The sequence below is a fragment of the Triturus cristatus genome, chromosome 1_2, assembly GCF_964204655.1.
Source record: "Triturus cristatus chromosome 1_2, aTriCri1.1, whole genome shotgun sequence".
In the NCBI taxonomy this organism is placed as follows: Eukaryota; Metazoa; Chordata; class Amphibia; order Caudata; family Salamandridae; genus Triturus; species Triturus cristatus.
In genome coordinates, this window is record NC_140580.1 from 345601450 (window position 1) to 345622221 (window position 20772).

The window sequence follows — 20772 nt, forward strand, 5'->3', positions numbered from 1 at the left end:
AGGGTTGTTAATGATAACTTAGCTCATGTTCGAAAATCATTCTTGTTTTTTAAATTTTTCAGAACTATTGTATTTATTTTTATATAGAATAAAACTCATAGTATTGCTATACAAAGACAATGTCATAGGCAAACTAAGTGACGTATACTCTGTGCACGTATTGAATCATTCAGTGGAATAAGCCATGACTCAGCCATAAACATCACATATTCTTTGTGCACTTTTTGGAAACGGATCTCACCGTGCCACCCTTGGGGAGTGGGAGACATAGTGGTGATACTCATTAATGTAAGATATTGAGGAGGAAATGAATCTGTCTTACAGTGGGCTGTGAGCAATGAGCCAGAAACAAAGGAAGTGCAACTAAAGTTTGAGGAAGACATGTGACAAGAACTTGAGGACAGAGTTTCTGCTTTCCCCAGGTTTTGGTGTCAAGTGAGGTTTGGTGGGTTGGATTTCAAGGTATTGTTTGTGAGAGTCAGTGTGCCATAAAGTGTCCCAAGAAAAGTGCAGCCAACATTTCATGAGTGACAGTTTTTTTTCTCTTTAAACTCCATGTGCCAACAAGTGTGGAGTTGTGCCATTGATGTGCTCGCATAATCTTGTGTTTGTTAGGAGGAGATCTCATCATTGTTAGAGTGTGGTGCGGTGGTCTTCAGTGTGTGTCCTATTGAAGTGGTGTCTGTCTTCCCCACGCAAGTTACAGTGCTGAGACTGTGGCATTAGGGGTCCCTGTGGAGAGCGCAGTCTTCAGCGCGTCCCCCTATTGAGATGGGGCAGACTACACCACACAAGTCTGATAATAGCGCTGATGTGAAGAGGCTCAGCATGGGTTACCAGAGAAGGCAGCCTGAAGCTCCAGTGAGTGCTTAGGAACAGATGCTCAGCAATAGTCCTTAAAATAAGAGAGCACCGACCTCCAGGGTTTACTGACACGAAGGCGCTCTACGCATCTCACATTATTAGATGGTGTAGTAGAGCAGTGCACTTTTGCCTCCATACAAGTGACACTGAGGAAGAACATTCAGAAAAGAAATATATATGAAAGAGGGACTAGGGATCAGAATCCTTGTGCCTTAACATGGTGAAAAGAATATAAGAGTACTGGACTTTCTCTAGCCCTGTCATATCTGCTGTGTGTCAATGGTCCCTGGAGCTCTTGAAAAGAGTAAGGAGCATCAGAGCTTCACAAGGTTGTTCTGAATGGTGAAAGAAGTGTATTTTGTAGAATGTTTAGCTCTTCTACATTGTGTGAGGAAATTGAAAAATATTAATACAATGTTGAAATGATTGAGTTTGCGTTTATATTTTGTATATGGAGGAAATTATGATGGATTCATGCAAACTTTGGGAATGGTCACCCCACTGGGAGAGGTAAAGTGTTGTTGCTTTTATTTTTGGAATTTCCTCTGTTCTACAGTTTGGGAAAAGTGTTTATTTTGCACTGCTGCGGTAGAGTGGGGTAGTAAGCACAGTACCCTCCTGCAGGTTGATGTGTGGAAGTACACATTGTGCATGTACAGTGTGTCTATGCGCATGGTATGGCAGATTCTTGTTAGCAGGTTGAAAAAGGGACACATTTGAGCATTTGTTAGAAATGGGGGTCTCTAGTTGGCAGAGGTAGGTAACTTTGTCCAAATAGGGGCCCTTGCTTCTTGTCAGGGTAAGTGGGATACACTCCTAAAATAACCCCTCCTTACCCCCTTGGTAGCTAGGTATGAGCAAACAGGCTTATCTCAGAGGCAGTGTGTAAAGCATTTGTGAATGCATACAGTAATACAGTGAAAACACTACAAATGGACACCACACCAGTTTAGAAAAATAAGTCATCTTTATCTAAACCAAAACAAGACCAAATAACAAAAATCCTCAATACGGTTATCAAGATAATCTCAAAATTAGGTTATTCACTCAAATAAAGTTTGTAGCAACAAATAACTCCACCTGGAGGTATTACGATGTCGTGATAGATAAAAATCCCAAAGTACGGCACCGACCGTGAGGTGCACGGTGTCGGGCACGGAGTCAAGAAGACCCACAAAGAACAGTACCTGTGAATTGATGAAAGCAAAGACGGTGCACGGCGTCAGGCTAGTGATGCTTCATTGGCGCCGGGCAGTGTCGGTTCCTTACGACACCAGGGGAGGTGAAGCCTCGGTTCCTTACTGCAATGCAGGGGAGGTGAGCCATCAGTTCCTTACGACGGTGCAGTGTCGATGGATTCGGGAGTCACCCACATCAAGTATCGGCTCAGCGTTGATAAAGCACCGGCGTCGGTGAAGTCGGGCGGTGAGTCGTGGATGTCACGAACGGTGTACTTGGCTCCGGTGCAGGCAGCGGCCTCGGTGACGGCTTCAGAGCCGATGCAGCACAGCAGCAGCAGGCTTCGGGCCTACGGTGCAAGTCAGGGCGGTGCATCGTGCTCTTCACGAGTGGTGCCCATGGCTTTGGTGCAGGTTACAGCGTCGCTCGCCGGCGTCAGTATTGCAATTTCCTTCTGTGGCAGCTGACACTGCAGTTCCAGATGCAGAAAGACAGAAGCATTGAAGTCTTTGTGTCCCTGACTCTTCAGAACAGGAAGCAATCTCAATTTCAAGCCCTTGAAGATCTTCCTCAAGCAGGGGACACAGCAAACAGCAAAGTCCTTCTCCTTTCCTTGGCAGCAAATAGCCACTGCAGGGCAAACCCAGACAGCAAACAGCACAGGGGCAGTATTCCTCCTCAGCTTCTCCGGCTCTTCTCCTTGGCAAAGATTACTCTTGATTCCTAGAAGCGATCTAAAAGTCTGGGGTCTGGGCCCCTCTTTTTATGCACAAGAATTTGTTGTTCTCTGAAGGCAGAGAGTGTCTGTACCCAGCCAAAACCAGTTCTGTCCTCACTGGTGCAGCTTCCTGGCAGGAGGTGGAGACAGTATTGCTAAAGGCAGACCAGGCCCCTTCAGGTGAAAGGAAATCTCCTCCTCCTATTCTAAATACCGCCCAGGTCTATTCAGCCCAGTCCTGACTCATCAGGCTCTCTGGAGCCACTGCCCCTCTCCAGCCCCTGTCATCCAAAAGCCAGACATGCAATACACAAACCTAGCAGAGGCACACTGGATGGTTAAGCAAGAAAATCCCTACTTTCTAAAAGGAGTATTTTCAAACACAGAATTTAAAGATCACCCTCACTAAAAGATGCATTTTAACATGCTGAGTTCAGGCATACTAAACTTTTTTCTACCTTGTTCCTAGGGGTAGTTATTTTATAAGATGTTATAACCAAACTCCCCATTCTGTCCCACGGGAACAGGTAACCTTGCAATTGTGAACAACAAAACTGTCAGTAATTCACTATAAGGACATACCACACACACCAGGACATGACCTACCTTTCACATACACTGCACCCTGCCCGCATGGGGTACCTTGTGCCTACCTTAGGGATGACTGACATGTAAGAAAAGGGAAGGTTAGGGCCTGACAAGTGGGTACACATGCCAGGTTGATATGGCAGTACCATGATGCACACAGGCTCTGCAATGGCAGGCCAGAGTTACATTTACAGGCTTCTTATGTGGGTGGCACAATCAGTGCTGCAAGCCCACTAACAACATTTAGTTTACAGGCCCCTGGCACACACAGTGCACTGTACTAGGGACTGACCAGTAAATCAAATCAGCCAATCATGGAAACGCCAATCCATAACAACAATTTACAGGGAGAACATATGCACTTTAGCACTGATCAGCAGTGGTAAAGTGCCCAGAGTCATCAAACCAACAAAAACAGGTCTGGGGATAAACCTGCTGAAAAAGCCAGGTCTAACAGCATTGTTATGCAATTATGTATTTGTTGGGCACATATGAGTGTGCAAATTTGGGGAAGAGGAGTAACCGGTCATGTTGTGTGATCTATGTGTTTGTTGCCAATGTAATAAGATGGAGCACACAGTCTTTGGTAAGCAATCAGGAGAGAATTGCAGCAGGACACTCTTCTTTACAATTGTGAAGGTGGGAAAGAGGAATACTCTGTCGCAAGTCACTAGTGCTTGGGAAAGTGTAATACACTTGGGTATGATGAGGTGAAACAGTAGAACAGGAGTAACCTGTTGCGTGATTTGCATGATGCATTGCGAAGGTGGGGAAGGGGAGTGAATTGTTGTGTTGTGGCTGGTAGTTTTTCAGTTTTCTTCTGGGACCAGCCATTACTGTGTATAAATGGAGAGTTTCAACTTGAGTCTCGTCCAAGAGGCAAAGTATATTAGTGTGGATTGTCCTGTGTGTCTGTGTTTTCTAGTATGCTTTTTTCTGTTTCACCTTCACCTGCTCTGGGACCAGCAATCATTTGGTATGAAGGACAGGGAGGATTAGAAAGGTGTGTGGTACTGGAGGCAGAATGCATACGTGTTTGTGAATGTGACTCCATTTGTGTGTACTCGGGTCAGTCATCGTTGTAATGGGAGGATCTGACTTGAGTTGAGAAGATGTAAATGTAGATTGCAGCATGTGTGTGTCTCCCTATCCTGGAGCCTTAGGGCATTGGTCCAGCGTACTGACGATGACTGGTATTGAGGTGGTTCGAATACCAGTACAGTCCAGTATTACATAAAACCAGCCCCCATGAGTGCACCGGACTGCAGTGGTGCTCGAGTATTGTGTTTTCAGAAGCTTCAGTCCACACGTACTGGAGTCTTTCATTATTGTGTGATGTTTGTAAGCTTTCAGAGGGCATTTGGCTAGGTGAAGATTTAGTTGATTATTCTGTCTGGCACATAGTCATGTTGGTTTGGCCAGCCAGTGTGAGTGTATGTTAGGAGTGGTGGAATGCTGGGCGTTTGTGTTTGTGGGAGAGAGAGCGAGAGTAAAGCAGTGTATTTCCCTTGAAGGCATAGGCACGTTATTTGTGGAAGATGGAAATAGCGTGAGAGATTATCTTGTTATTTCTTGGTCATTGTTGCATTGCTTTGACTTTTACCCTGTGTGTAAGGAACGAGGAAGACATGATTCCGTGGCATGTTTGGTCTGTTCTGTGTGTAAGAAAAGGGGATGACTAAGTGACGTGATGTGCCTGTGTATGTATGAGCTGAGTCGGCATGCTGTATAATGTTGAGTGTGGCTGCTGTAAGAACGCGATGGCACATGGAATGTGGGGGTCTGGTGCTAGGCGAAGCCGGGCACTTAAATACAAATGGGCTTATCACGCTAATGCTGTAACCTAAGTGCATAAGATGAAATAAAGAATTTTAATTCCTACCTGAATGACTCTAGACTCTTGTGTGAAGACCCTGCCTTCGAACTACAGCATTTTGGTGACAAGTCGTTAAACAGGACATGCATTTAACAGCCACCCACTGAATGGTTCCAAACTCTTGTTTGAAGACGCTGCCGTCCAACTGCAACAACTCACTTGCTTATTTAGGATGCAACCTTGCCCCTTCACACAATTTCTAGGTCCAAATATTCATCCACAGTACAAAGTGTTTTGTAGCACACCTTTCATTCTTCACCACAGCCAATCCAGTGCTCATAGCTTAACTCCTCCACCTGATATACCGCCAATCAATAGTAGCCAGTTAATCCATAGGGTGCATCAAAGTCATAGCGCCCACCTCATCTGCCGCACACAACTTTCCCTGAGCACACAGCGATTTCACCGTGCATGGCCTTTGCACTCCAACAAACTCCATCCACAGCTCACTTCACCATATTACATCACACCATCAACTCATTCATTGCACACAACTCAGCTCATTGTTTGCAAATCGTCAATGCAGAAGAACATGCTACGCACCATTGAACAAAATACATAATACAAGGTTACGAAAATGCACACCCTGAGGCTCAATTAGCCATACACTACACCGCTCCTGGTCTGAACATATTTGTGTAAGCAGCCACTCACAAATGGTCTACACAGCTCCAATCAATAGCACATTCAGGGCACATCAGCCTGCCTAAAGCATACTAGACACCACCTGTAAAGAGCACCCCCTTCATTACAACCACTCACCATAAAATGCTACACTGCATGAGTGAAACATGCAGCTTCAGGCACAGTCATCTGCACAATACATGCTACAAGCTCCAGTCAAGAGCGCATCCCCAGGCAGCCAACTCCAAAAACATGCTACCTGGCCCTAGAATAACATACACCCTTTGGCATGGCTGACCGCCTCATTTATATTACACAGCGCTACTGAACTAATCTCCCATGGTTACAGCTTCTGCCCAAACACACTACACAGCTTAATGAAACTGCACCTCTTTGGGCACAGAATACTCCTAAACACAGAGCATGTCCAGTACTACACATCCGTACACACAGTCACATCCAAGTGTGTTGTGTAACTTGAGTAAAGTGCCCATTCTTGGGCTTCTTGACCCTACACGCTACACACTTTTCGCAAAGCACAAATACTTGGGTACATCTTCCCACCCTAACATACTATGGGGCATATCTACAACGCGGCGATAGAAAATTATCGCTGCTTTTGAGGCAGTTTTCGGCCAAAAAGCGGCGATAATTTTATCGCCTAATTAGCAAGCTCATGCGAACGCGTGAAACCTTGCGTTTGCACACAAATTCCTAACGCCCAGCTTTGCATCTCTAATGAGATGCAAAGTGGGCGTTCCTGACATGACATGACATGACGTGGGGCTTGATGATAGGAGAAATGTCGCTTAGCGACATTTCTCCTATCATCAAGCCCCACGCTATGAAGCATAGCGGCAAGAAAAGAAGCGATAACCCCTGTTATCATTACTTTCCTTACGTCTGCTTCAGGACTGACTTAGTCATGATATCCTATGGAAGGTGGATATCGTGGCTAAGTTTGTGAGTTCCTATCAACAAGTTAACGCCACATTTCGTGAGATTATCGCAGGGTTTCCAGCGATAATCTCATGTTAGGCAGCTAGTGCTAGGATTTTTATTGCTTTTGAGATAAGCTTTGCTGATAGCACGCTATCTCAGCGATAAAAATCCACGTTAGCCGGCGATAATTATCCTAGCGCTAAGTGCCCTTAGCGATAATTATCGCCGTTTGTTGCTGATATGCCCATATAATGGTTCATTATAACGGATTTCCCCTGGCGAAGCCACGTGCTCCATTCAGACTACATTTCAGCAAAGTAGATAGATAGTTTTGAGTTGCTACACAATTGATCATTCCCTATTTTCACAGACACCTACTCAGGGCACTTCTTGGATTTAACGAAATGACACATGCATCGACAGAGACACCTGCCCCGGCACATTGCCCTGCATCGGTGATGCTCATACACATCTACTCTAGGCTAGGCCTTGGCGAAATTGACATTACACTGACGTAAACTTGTGTAATTTCAGTAATATTTTATGCTGGTTACATGAAATTTCCGAATTTATGCCACAGTACTAAATTATGCGCCATTGGATGCAAAAAAATGTGTGCAAGCACACAGGAATTATTATTATTATTATTATTATTATTATTATTATTATTAATCTTATAAGGCGCATAGCTACCAAAAAGGTTTCCCAGCGCCGCCATACAGGAAAAAGTGGTCAAATTGTCATGAACCTATTGATGGAACAACCAAGCCTTTAGGTGTTTACGAAAGTTACTGAGAACAGTTTCTTTCCTAAGGAATAAAGGAAGGGAATTCCAAAGAAGAGGACCTAGATAAGCAAAGGACCGGCCACCTAGCCGAGAACGTGTGATCCTAGGTACTACAAACTTTGCCTGAGTAGCAGAACGGAGGGACCTCGAAAGACGATACGAATGAACAATGGCCTTTAGATATTGAGGGGCACTACCAGACTTCACCTTAAACATATAGTTCAGGGTCTTGAACTTTATACGGCTCTCGACCCTGAGCCAATGAAGTTCACGAAGAAAACTGGAGACAGGAGTCATTTGTGGAATCTGACATAGCAGCCTAGCTGCTGCATTCTGTACAAGTTGTAGCCTGCGCTTCACCTCCTTATTGGCACCCAAATATAGGATGTTGCCATAGTCCAATCTAGATGTTATAAGTGCTTGAATTACCATTTTCTGCTTGGAACTAGGCAACATCCAAAGGATCTTCCTGAGCCATTTCAGGATTGTGAAGCAAACCAAAGCTACTTTTACCACTTGCTGCTTCATTGAGAGTTGGTTATCAATAAACACACCCAGATTGCGAACTTGGGTGGCTGGTGTAGGGAAAGTCCCCATTTCAGGTGGCCAATGCTGTGGGCCCCAGAGATCTACATTCTTACCCAGAATGGGAACCTCGGTATTCTCCCCATTGAGCTTCAGTGAGTTAACCGCTATCCACTCCGCAATTTTCCTAAGCCCTGTCTAAAGAGAAAATGATTCCGAAAACCTGTTTGCCGACAAAGAAAAAATTATTTGAGTATCGTCGGCATAGGAGAAAATAGACAGCCCAACTTCTTCTGCGATCACTGCTAGTGGCTTAACATAGATATTAAATAATAAAGGACTCAAGATAGAGCCCTGAGGAACGCCATGGGGGGATAAATGAGTTTTCGACGCTGCCTCAGATGAAAAAACGTGAAAAGTTCGATTGGTCAAAAAGTTACTAAACCAGCTAAGTGCTGGGCCAGCTATCCCCAACGAACGTAACGCCGTCAATAACACTGGGTGAGACACTGTATCAAAGGCGGCGCTTCAGTCAAGTAGAATAAGCGCCGCAGTCTCCCCAGCGTCCAGATGTCCCCGTAATTTCTCTGTGACACCCAGAAGCGCTGTTTCGGTTGAAAAACCTCCCCGAAAACCTGACTGTGAAGGGTGTAAGAAATTATGGGTGGCAACAAATTTAGTTAGCTGAATATTAATGTGTTTTTCCAAAATTTTGGAGTACACTGGAAGCAGAGAGATAGGGCGGAAATTGGATAGCTGCTCTGGATCAGCATTGGCTTTTTTTAAAGAGGAAGGACCATGGCATGGTTCCACTCAGCAGGTATAGTAGACTCACGAATGGAAGCATTCAGTAACTCCATGATCACACTCAGAATAGGTGGATCCAGTTTTTGCATCACTGGAACAGGAAATGATTCATTTGGTGATCCAGATCTAAGACTATTTAAAATTTGCTTAAAAGTAATAACATCAAGAAGTGCCCAATTTTCCAATAAAAATCCAGAGTGTCCTTGATTCTCCTTCAACTGCTTTGTAGAATCAGATGTCAAAACAGCATAATTATCAGACACTGGAGAAATGTCTTGTTTCATCTTAAAAGCCTCATCAATTTTTTCTGTTTTAGTAAGGTAAAAACCAGCCAGATTATCGCATTAAGTTGCAGTAAGAATAGGGGGACTAGGAAGGTTATCAGTACCAGACACATTTCTGACAAGTCTAAACAGAGTTTTGGAATTATTTTGTGCATTTATTATAGTATTGTTCACAAATTCCGCTCTGGCGGTATTACACAAAGAGTGATAGGCTCGAATTGCTGTTTTATAGGCAATCTTGGAGTTATCAGAATAGTTCTTCCTCCAATGCCTTTCAAGGACTTTGCATTTACTTTTTTCTTGCTTTAATTTCTCCGAGAACCAGGGGGCTGGAGGACGATGCTTGTTTAATTTTTTTATAGAAAGAGGAAGACATGTATCGATAGATTTCTCAAACCAGTGACAAATATTTTGTGAATCAGCCAAGGATATCTGACTCATGTCAGGCATATTTTTTGTCAAAACCTTATTGAGATCTACCTGATTCAGCTTCCCCCAATTTCTGCCTTTAGATTTGCCGCTTAAACCAAAGGTCGAAGGGTAAAACAAAGTTTGCTTAAAACTGAAGCCTATTAAATAGTGATCTGACCATGATAGCGGAAGGGCTGGGGAACACTCAATGTTTAAAAGATTTGAAAAAATAGGGTCAAGTAAGTGCCCCGCTAGGTGAGTGGCGCCTGAGTTATGAAGTAATACATTCATTGCCATTAAATCTGAAATCAAAGTAGAACTGACCCCGCAAGTAGAGTCATCCAAATGCAGATTTAGGTCACCCAAAATAGAAAAATTAGCAGAATTTAAAAGATAAGGGGCCATTAAATCAGGGAGAGCGGCGGCCCACAAACCAGCTGGCCCCGGAGGACGATAGATTAAAAAACCCGAAAAGCTAAATTGGGGATTAAGATTCAATCTAAATAGAGCAGATTCACAGCCTGGAAGGATTAGGTCTTCAAATTTACCAGTATAAATGTTTTTATAAATAATGGCTATGCCACCGCCTAATTTCTCTTTCCTATCCTTTCTCATTATTGTATAATTAGCTGGAAGAGCAGTAGCTATGTCGGGTCCGGAGCTATCCTTTAGCCAGGTTTCAGTAAGAAACATGCCGTCTGGCTGCTCATTAAGCAGTAAATCAAAAATCTCCTCTTTATGCTTAGGTAGCGAGCGACAATTAATATTAAGAAAGTGAAAGGCAGAAGCCCCTACTTTATTAGCAGCATTAGATTGCATATTATGAGTCTTGAGGTCAAATATGTTAGGGGAAAAAGATTTAGCAAGTGCAGTTGGAGTGCTTAAGACGTACTGGCAATTACTACAGCTATGCCTGCAGTGTGCTGGATATAATGTCAAGCATTTGATTCGAGGAATGGGCCGTAGCGCTAAAAGCTGTTCACAGGAGTATTGTATGGCAATCTTTCTAGTTTGGACAGGACTCCTCGCCCCTTGTCCCGGACAGGCACGGACGGGCGTAGACGGGCTTGCCTTAGGCGCGCCTTCGGTGCACCCGCGGCGCGCCCACAGCGCGCGTCCGCTGCGTGTCCGAAACCGTCCCATTAAATAATGACGCGGGCGGGCAGCGTGCAAACACTAGAGCGCTAACTCTAGTCAGCGCGTGGCCCCAGTAAAATGGCCTCCTGGCGCTGAAAATGACAAAAGCAGTAGGTAGGTCTAACTAATACTTCCCCACATTGCCCCCAGAATCATAATTCAAAATAGAGAATTCAAAATAGAAGCAAGGTTTTTTAAAAAGTGATGCTTCCCCACAATGACCCCAAATTCAATATTCGAATACAAGTTTAAAAGAATAGCAGCAAGGTTTGTTTATAAAAGCCAATTCGCCCAATACGTTCACAACGCTTACATTTATACAAAAGGACCTGTTTCAGTTAACACAAATTAACACAAATGTTAATGTGTCAATTAACACAAATGACTAGAGCAGGAGCTGCTACTGTTTGCAGTACTTCTGTTTTCTGCACTATTTTTTTTAATGTTAAGTGCGTGTTTGTGTCCAAAATGGATGAGAAGGCACATTTCACACTAAACCACAGCATCAAGTGCTAATATTGCATTTACATAATTCCGTGTAACGTTATTGAAACGACGCGTAATTTCGCTACCTCGAATTACGCGCCGTTTGCGCACTCTGGGACAGAGCTGTCTGCGCCCTTTTATATAACAGTGGAGTTTAATCTAAAGGGTAATTCCATCTCACAGCCTTCTTCTTTCTATAATTGGCCTCAGGTTTCTGATAGGCTCCTCTCCCTACTCCTTTCTGAAGAGTTCCATATGTTGACATCCCCTTCCAACAATCCCAGTTCTATACTCTCCCACCAGAGAAGAAAATCCCGGGATTGCGTGCAATTCCGTTCTGTGGTTACATTTTCTTTTGTAAAAGCTTTGCTCTAACATTTCCATTTTCACGCGTGTATCCAGAACAGACTGCAATAATTGCCAATAAGCACGTCCCCGCTTGCCTCAAAACAACACAAAACACACGCCTTTGCTGTCCTGCTGTGTGCTAATCATCTTTTGGCTACAAGTGCCCTCTGGTGGCCTGATTGGTTACTGATAGATATTCTGTCATCTGATTTTATAGAATCAAGTAGTTATGTCAATATAGGTTGCACGGTGAACTTCTAAAAGATAGCTTTCGAACTAATATGTCTCATGCACATGCTGATCGCTAGTCAGCACACTACAAAGCTTTCTCCTTTTTCTATCCTAAAGTACTCGTGGATGTTAAGACTACAGGGTGCTGTATAACGTGGGCATTTTGGCAGTATGTATAGTGCTGATGGAGAATGCAGGAACTGTTGTATATGGGGGGGTGTCACATGCTACAGGGGTGTACAACATAGGGCCACAAGGTCTGTAGTGACGTCAGACTTTCGAGCTAACCATTGCTCATGTAAATGATTCCTATTTACAGTCAATGTACATTTTGTTTATCTTGTGTTGTTGTGTCATAAATGAGGCCAGGGAAAAATGACATTTTTGTCTGCGTAATTCTGCATAATTTCCAGTATTTCGAATAGTGCTTGTTATGGGGAAAGTCCTGAGATCACACTACTATGCCAGTTCACGTAACTGAGATTTTGTTTGGGTAAAACTCCTACCGCTGTCGCACTGGAACAAACTGAATGACGCATGACACAAAATAGTGAGTGGCTCTTGTGTGTGCCATGCAAGTTTTGGGGCTGTTTTTTTAATGTGAAATAGTCTCTTGCATCGAAAAGTGAGGATGTATTTCATGCGAAAACATAGACAAAATGCCAGATCAGCATTGTGGGTATTTTGACGTAATGTGTAATGTTTTATGGGCATTTCACATATTTTCACAAAGTTATACAGATTTCACCCAGGAATCCTAAACATTTGACATTCCTAGGTTGAACCAACACAGAGTTGGGGTATTATTTCCATTCGTCCTTTATATGTGCAAAAGACCCTTTGACATTCTTTGAGAAAATGATTTTACTAGTGGCTATCAGCTGAGTGGGTGCATTCAGCAGGCAGCGATTCTCAATATAAATTATTTTGAGGTATTTCCTCGCTCTCTAAGTACATCTGGTCTGCTTGGGAGAGTAAATTCTCACTCAGCCAGGCCCAAAACCCACAGTTACATTGGCATGTTCTGTGTACAATATAGAAAGTTTGGAAAAACTCAACATCTCGCCGTTCTGAAAGAGGGGTTCGCTTTCAGGACTGTGGAGAGAACAAGAATGAATGTAGATTCATTCAAATAATTAAAAGAAACTGATGGGGCTTAGATGAATGTTCACACAAAATAGAATGCCGCAAAAAACGTCATGTAACTGTGGAGCTTGTTAAAGTCTATCCTTTCAATTACCTCTTATTATCTGAGATTGTCCTGGTTGTGCACCCAGGATCCTTGTTCAGTTCATGGTTTCACAAGGTGGCCCCATTAATATGGGGATAATAATGAGTACAACTGCACCCCTCTCCAAGTTGCCAAGTAACCACTGATTAATATGCCTTATTGTCCTGTTCGGTAAGCAGATGCTGAAGTCTACAGCATTTTCTGACTTTAGCCCCTTTTACTTAGGATGTGCCCGATTTCTTTGAAGCAGAAAGGAAAAATCCACCTACCTATGATGTACAAGGGCACATCCGATCTTTGCCTATGTACAGGTTCAGCCAGCACGTGGGAGTCTTTTTTTTCCAAATTGATTTAATGTGGACGGATGAGTGTGAGCACAAGCCTTTTAAGATTGACTCTGGTGATCCAGCGGTAATTTTACAATTACTCACTGCAAAACATCATTTACCTCTAGTTTACCGTTTTAAAGGTGATGGACCATTGCCACCGTGGTATCACCTTCAGGAGACTTTACATAAACATGAAAAGTCAAAATGCAATTAATATTTAAACCAAAAAAGAGAGTTGTGAATATTTTAAAGGGTTTTATTTCCTTTATTCATTAGTCAAATATCAATCAGGTTACAGAATTGAAAAACAGGAAAAATAGAAATAATACAGAACATATTATAGATTGCATACAAAGCACTCCATAAAGAAAAGGGAAACCCCTAATTCTATGTCAGTCAGAACTGTTTAAAGAGTTTCAGGAAAAATATAATTCATGAGTGAGTTTTGCAAGGCTAATCAATAATGAATAATTAGCAAACATCTGCCATAAAGAGAAATAAATGCATAAGACAAACACCTGTCCTGATCTCTCAGCTGCTTTCTCTTCGCTTGTCTGTTCATCTGAGTCCCTCTGTGTCTCACACAGAGAGGCTGAACTCCCTTGGCAAGACCACTGAAGAATGTGATGTGCCTTGCCAAAAATATGACGTGCAAGGCCAGCCTATGCCTCTCTGAAAAAACATGAGCAAGGCCCCATCCTCCCTCTGTGTCTCCTCGGACGCAACCTCCTCCCAGACTGCCCCTGCGACGTTCACGTACCTAACCCAAATGATGTGTGGTCTGATCTGCTTCTCCTCTCTCCTCCTATCTCTTCTCTCTTCTTCTAGTCCCAACATGCCCCCTAAGGGGTCATTATTTATACTCTAATTCTTGGCTGACTATACTAATAATGTTGCAGTTTCAGTAGAAACTCGCATTGTGATTGGTTAGCACAGGTGCCATAGGGGTCTCACCATCCTGTTCTCATTGCAAATGCAACTCATACCGGTTTTAACAAAGGAAGCATTAAGGCTTAATACAGTCATATGTTTCGCGATCAATAATTATACAATATTGCAACATTTGAGCGGACAAATGTATCAGTCTATTTCCGCCTTGCTTTCACATCGCACGCAGCTATGACACTCTCCCTCAAACACTGGTACATTGGCACGATGACAGGAGTGTACAGTTCATTGTGGCTTTGACCCATGTGTCTTCACTTGAGGCACTTGGCAGTTCATGCAGCTGGCACAATCTTCTGCGCATGTGTCTCTCATTCAGAACACTGCTAACAATTCTCAGCCATGCTGAATTCCTAGGCAGCCATTTTTTGTTGGCCCAAAAACAAAACAAACACAAAAGAATATTAATTTATGAAATAAAACCCATTATGTTTACCGCCCCGATACTAGTACCCTGTATTAGTTATTACTTAGCAAAAGCTATTAGTTTAAAGCAGCTTTTCTATTATTTGTGCACAACATGCAAATGTGCAATGTACAACATAGCATAAACATGCTCCAATGCAAATTTTCAAAGCACAAACAATTAATACATACTCATAGCAACATGCTCTAATGTTTGAAATAGCTTTTCATGCAAAATGCGTTTGCCCCACATGTAGTGTTGGTGTATGGTTGATTAATCAATACACATTATAAGAAGATGTGTTATGAACTGAATATGCATTGTCTAAATATGTAACAAAGCCAAAGTCTCTTGAGATGGAAAAAGGGAGTGTAGATTACAAGAAAAAGGAGCTGGGAGGAGAGAACACACATTCCATTCCTATCTTCAAAGCTAAACAGGAAACTGAAATCACGAGTTTTTCTACACTGCAAAAAGACATGTTAATTCAGCACAATTATGTGCTACTTTAAAAGTAAAAAAAAAACATTCTCTATTTTAAATGAACATTCTATAGTGAGGTTAAATCTAAACTAAACACATTAAACATCCATGATTAATTAATTAAGCATGGTTTTAAATGAAAGCATTTCAGACTGAAAGCATTTTGACCAGGCCTCATTTCATGTCTTTCACTTTTCATGCACTAAAAGTGCCACTTTTAAAAAGCATTTGACTAGGCCTCATTTCATGTTTCATGTGCCATGTGTTTTCACTTGCACCAAGATCTGCTGCCATTTTAAATGTAGTCTGTCTGAAACACAAAACAGAGCGATACTTAATCTTGATTAAATCTTGAACTATCAATGGGACAGTACAGTTCTGTCATAAAGTAGATCTTGAGCAGCATAACCAATGGCAAGCAGACAAAACATACAGGGGCGGATATATCAACAGTGCAGCAGGTTCAGTGGAACCAGCACCCAGGGATATGAGGGGCCCACTGCAGCCTAATTTTGTCTCTCTTCCACTATTCAACAGAGGGCACGGGGGTCATTTCCTAGCTCGTATCAGGACTAATAGTACCCTGGCATACAATTGACAGAGTGTAGAATGAAGTGGAAGAGATAGATATTAGATAACATAATCAAATAGAGCCATCTTTCCATGCGGCAGAGCCTACTGAGAGACTACTTGTAACTCAATTGGTGGACGCGTCATGACATAATTTTAAAAAGGTCTTAAGGTGCAGTATGGGAGTCGATCAAGAGGCAGCTAACCCTACAGTTCAGAGATAGACACCTACCAGTGAGGCATCTCTGAAGAGGGTGGATGGTCCACCACCAGGGTGGTGGATTCCATGGCTGACTAGCAGACTGTCTGGCATGGTCTGTATGATCCGCAAGGGCCTCATTAGGGTTCGGTGGTGAAGGAGAAGCCCCCTTACGTGGTGATCCTGCTACCACACAAAACCCACGGTTCCCCTGCCCCAATAAGAAGTGGGCAAAGTACGGAAGTACTGTGAACAGAGCCTCTGCAGACAGCAAACCATGACCTGGCAAGGCCACCCCATTGAGGGCAGGTCAACCATCACTGACGTTTCAATGCCCACGTCTGCAGTGGAAGTCATTGTGGACACAAACGGGGAAAATATAGACTAGCTCGATGGTAGGGAGAAAATTACTTGCGCATCTTTGCCATTTGTGTTTAGTTTAGAAAAAGTAAACTGCCCTGAATGCAAACATGGCTTCGGTTTGGCAAACTGGGAGTGCTGTAACTCGGAGAGCTGCCACAGCAGTCCCCCTTCCCCCCCTCACAGTACAGAGATCCACACTGAGGGCGGATATTCCAGTGTATAAATGACCTTTTAGTTACATGTTTCCCTGATGAATGCCTCACAAGAGAGATTCAAAGGCCCATAAAGTAGGGCAATGATAAATGACAACTCAAGCCAGCTAGACTTGTGTGAAAGTTAATGACAGTGAGCACAAAAACCCACTTTTGAGTGAGAGAACTGCGGCCACTTGTGTTGTCCTGATTATTGTGTGTGCCTGTGTACTTTGTCCTGCCTTGGACTCTATCCCTGATAAGGGGTGGAATGTGTGAAGACACTGATTTCTGGCTGGAGGGTTCAACTGAGGCCAGCTTAGAGTGCTTCCCTAGGCAACGACTAGAGTGTACATGGCTCCAGGTGAGATATGCACACAGTTTATTTGAACCCACAAGTATTTTGTTTGTGACTGTGTGGACTTTGTGAAGTACCTCTTTTTCTCATAACCGATATCCACCAAGGCGTGACATCTATCTGTACATATGAGAGTTAGCACTGACGCCTGTCCAGTACATTTGATTATTCACTCAAAGATAACGCTCCTCTTGATGTGGTCCATAACGCTTATATGAATAGATTCATGCTTGCACTGAGCGATGTCTATTGGTTCCAGAGCCAGGGACTTCTGATAAATTGATACATTCTCTAATATCATATGCTATGTCCCTTCTTTAGGTTTTTATTATGGAATATAATCCTCAATATTTTAGGTAACCAGCACAGGCACATGGAAAAATCTAAATATTTACAGCCAGAGCTGAAGGCCAAAGTAATATGGATAGTCAGAGGTTCCACAACATACACTCATTCCTGGAACTAAATATACTTCTCCTAGAAGTTCATGGTATATATAGCACTGGTTGTGTGCAAGTTTAGATCAGCTCCCACTCCCTCGCACATTGAGCACTGTTGCAATGACTTGGGTTGGTCACCTTAAGTTGGTAAACCTCCTGTATTGCTCAGTTATTGCTTCCCAGGAGGAAACTGATGGATTTGGTGTCAAGATAGCTCCTCTTCCAACCCCATCCTATTTTTGATTGTAGGTTCTAGAGAACGAAACCACCCACAGAAATATCTGACTGGTGGCTCGAGTTAGCCTAATGCTGATCGGTCCAGTCCTTGACTCCCAGTAAGCCTTCTCTCATGAAGATCCACCTCAGTCTGTGGGACCCTAGAGGGAATCAAGACTCAATGAGTTCCCACCTTTTGCTGTGCAAAGTAAAATTGTGGTTCAAAGGGTATCCCTGCATGTGGCTTCTCCGCTGTCTCTGGCACACATTTGTGGACGGAATGCAGAGCAGATCAAACATTCATCCCCATCAAGAGATCATGGTTAAATCCATTCTTCTTTTGCTCACCATGCCACCCCAGTTCAGACCCAGCCATATGCAAATCAGTCTTGACCTCTGCCTCATGTGAACAGTCGAGCCTGAATTGCCAAGCCAGGTCCTCCCTTGACAGGAAACAAGCATCCTGGGACCGGTTTTGGAGCATCATCCCTCTTCAGCCAGGCTAGCTTGAACCCAGTGGCACAGTGAGCCCTAGACTGACGTCTGAGCATACCCTGCGCACTTAGGGTGAGAAAGCAAAAGACACAAAGATGATGGACGGAATGCAGAGCAAATCAAACATTCACCCCCAGTCAAGACATCTGGGTTGAATCCATCTTTCTTTTGCTCACCATGTCATCCCAGTTCACTCCCAGCCATATGTTTCACTATATATAACTCCACGTATATGAATATGTATGTACCTTAGCAATATATATATATATATTCACTGAAAAAACCATAGGTTTCACACACGTTATAGTTAGGAATTAGCATTTAAAAAACCTTGCAAATTCACTGAAAAAACCATAGGTTTCACACACGTTATAGTTAGCTGGACATTTTACTTGTAAAAAAACAATGAAATTCCCCCGTTATAGTTAGTTCAGCTAACTATAACTCGCGCGCCCGCAATCCACTGCTGATGACGTCACATATTACATCACTCATGACATGGTCAGTGACATCACTGATGACATCACTGATGACATCTCAAATGACATCACTGATGACATCACTGATGACATCATCCAGTGAGTATGTGTTTTTGAAAAACTTCATTATGTTTAATATATATAGGGAAAGGACTATTTAAGAATGAGTGGGTGTACAAGTGTGTAAATGGATGATTTTCTGTGGTGCATAACATGATTCTTTAAGTTAGTCATTAAATGTATCTTACTGCAGACTAGTGACTAAACTGTGTAAATGTATGTATGTGTCTGTATGTTGGTGTATAAGTGGCTGCATGGTTTTGAAAACAGCTATATGAGTCTCTACATGGGTAATTGATTTGTTGTGTAAGTATCTGTATGTGTTCATGAATGTTTTTGTGGGTAGGGTGTGTGTAAGAGTACATGTGTGGTAAGGGTTAATTGGAGTTTTCAACATGTAGGAAACACCTCAGCCATTGCAAGAATTGATGAAAAATCTACCATGCTATTTTCAAATGTGTTTGCATTTGCCTCACATTTTTGAGCTACTGATTTCTGCTGAGGGCTAACCAACACATTGGAAGAAAACAAGCTGAGCCTTTCCTGAATGTGCAAGTTTTACAGAACAACAGCAACACAAATTAAAATGCTAACAACAATTCCTGTATGCACACAGACTCATGGTCTCATTCTAGGCAGAAAGCAATATTTCCTTTGGCAATTTGAAAGCACATTTACTACTGGGGTAGAGCAAGTGATAATTACTGTAACAGACTGACACATGTTCCTTCTAGTTTTGACAAGCACAAAGGAGCACATGTCCTAACAGCTCCTTGAGTCCATGACCATGTGTTAGAGGGTGACTCATTAGACTAGAGTGTTACAAAAAACAAGCTGCCCCTTTCCTGCGAGTGCAAGGGTAATGGAGCAAGACCAACCGGAATGAAATCTCTCTTTACATTTCCTATGTGCTCACTGTCTCATGGTATGATTCTAGGTAGAAAACAGTATTCCTGAGTGATACCAGTACACATTAACTTATAATGAAGACATACTCCATAATATATAACATGTTCAAGCCACTTAAATATCTTCCTTAACATAAAATGTAAAACACAACTTTTAAAGTGGTAGGAAAATGTACCATACTATTTTCAAATGTGTTTGCATTTGCCGCTCACTGTTCAGTAAATGATTTCTGCTGAATGCTAACCATCACACTTTAACATAACAAACTACCCCTTTTCTGCGAGTGCAAGGCTAACAGAACAAAAGCAACACAAATTAAATCTCTGTCAGCAAATCCTGTGTGCAGACAGACTCATGATGTAATTCTAGTCACAAAACAATATTCCTCACTAATACCACTACACCTTAACTTACAGTGAAGACATACTCCATAATATCTTACTAGTTCAAGACAGTTAAATTTTCCTAAATCACAAAATGTAAAACACAACTTTAAAACAAGAATGACAATTCTATTATTTATATCAAAATACACCACATACTTCCCCTCTCAAACTCATAACTCACCTTTAAAATTAATTAGTTGAGAAAGAAATGTGGGACTCAAACAGCAGATTATCAGAGCCAGAATCTCAGAGCTATACACCTCTCTCCTCTCTCCACAACCAGTAAATGGAAATTTTTCCCTCTCTTTTTTCCCCACATATACATGTTAATGTAAAATCACAGTCCTTCCCACATTTTTTCAAATGGAATCACACATTTCTATTGGTTGCAACTTTCAACCCCTTTGCAAATCATCCCTTCCCCCAACATGACTTATGCCTGCTACCATAGCAACAGCTCATGGAACACAGGTGTGAGCAGAGAGGTCAGAAGTTCAGCAGACATTGTTTCAAATGAAAAGAGCAAGAGTGCTTGACTTTTCAAATTAACAGCAAATCCAAAGTAATGTTCAGTGGGAACACATTTTTCTGTACCAATCCAAAACATGCTTTTAAAAATTTAAACATACAGCCTAGTTTTAACTGTAAAATGGTTTAAATCAGCCAATGAGTTCTTTTTATCCAAAAAAAGTATGTATGCCTCCATTTTTCAACTGTGTTTCATTTCATATTGCCATTCTACTGAAAGACAACTTCTGAGTTCATCCAGATCTCCTTGAAAGATGTTCACAGTGTGGATTGTAGGTCATAGCTATGTCTTCTGGAGTGAAAAATTTGCAGAAAAAAGAGGTATGGTGAGAGACCTTGCTTTGCCAAATGTAGACATTAAATGGATTGGTCAGAGA

The 20772-nt window shown here is 42.4% G+C and overlaps 1 protein-coding gene across 1 annotated transcript in view; it reads left to right on the forward strand.

Moving 5' to 3' along the window:
* VWA5B1 (von Willebrand factor A domain containing 5B1) overlaps positions 1-20772 on the forward strand; it is a 575143-nt gene that overhangs the window by 98119 nt on the left and 456252 nt on the right. The window lies entirely within an intron of this gene.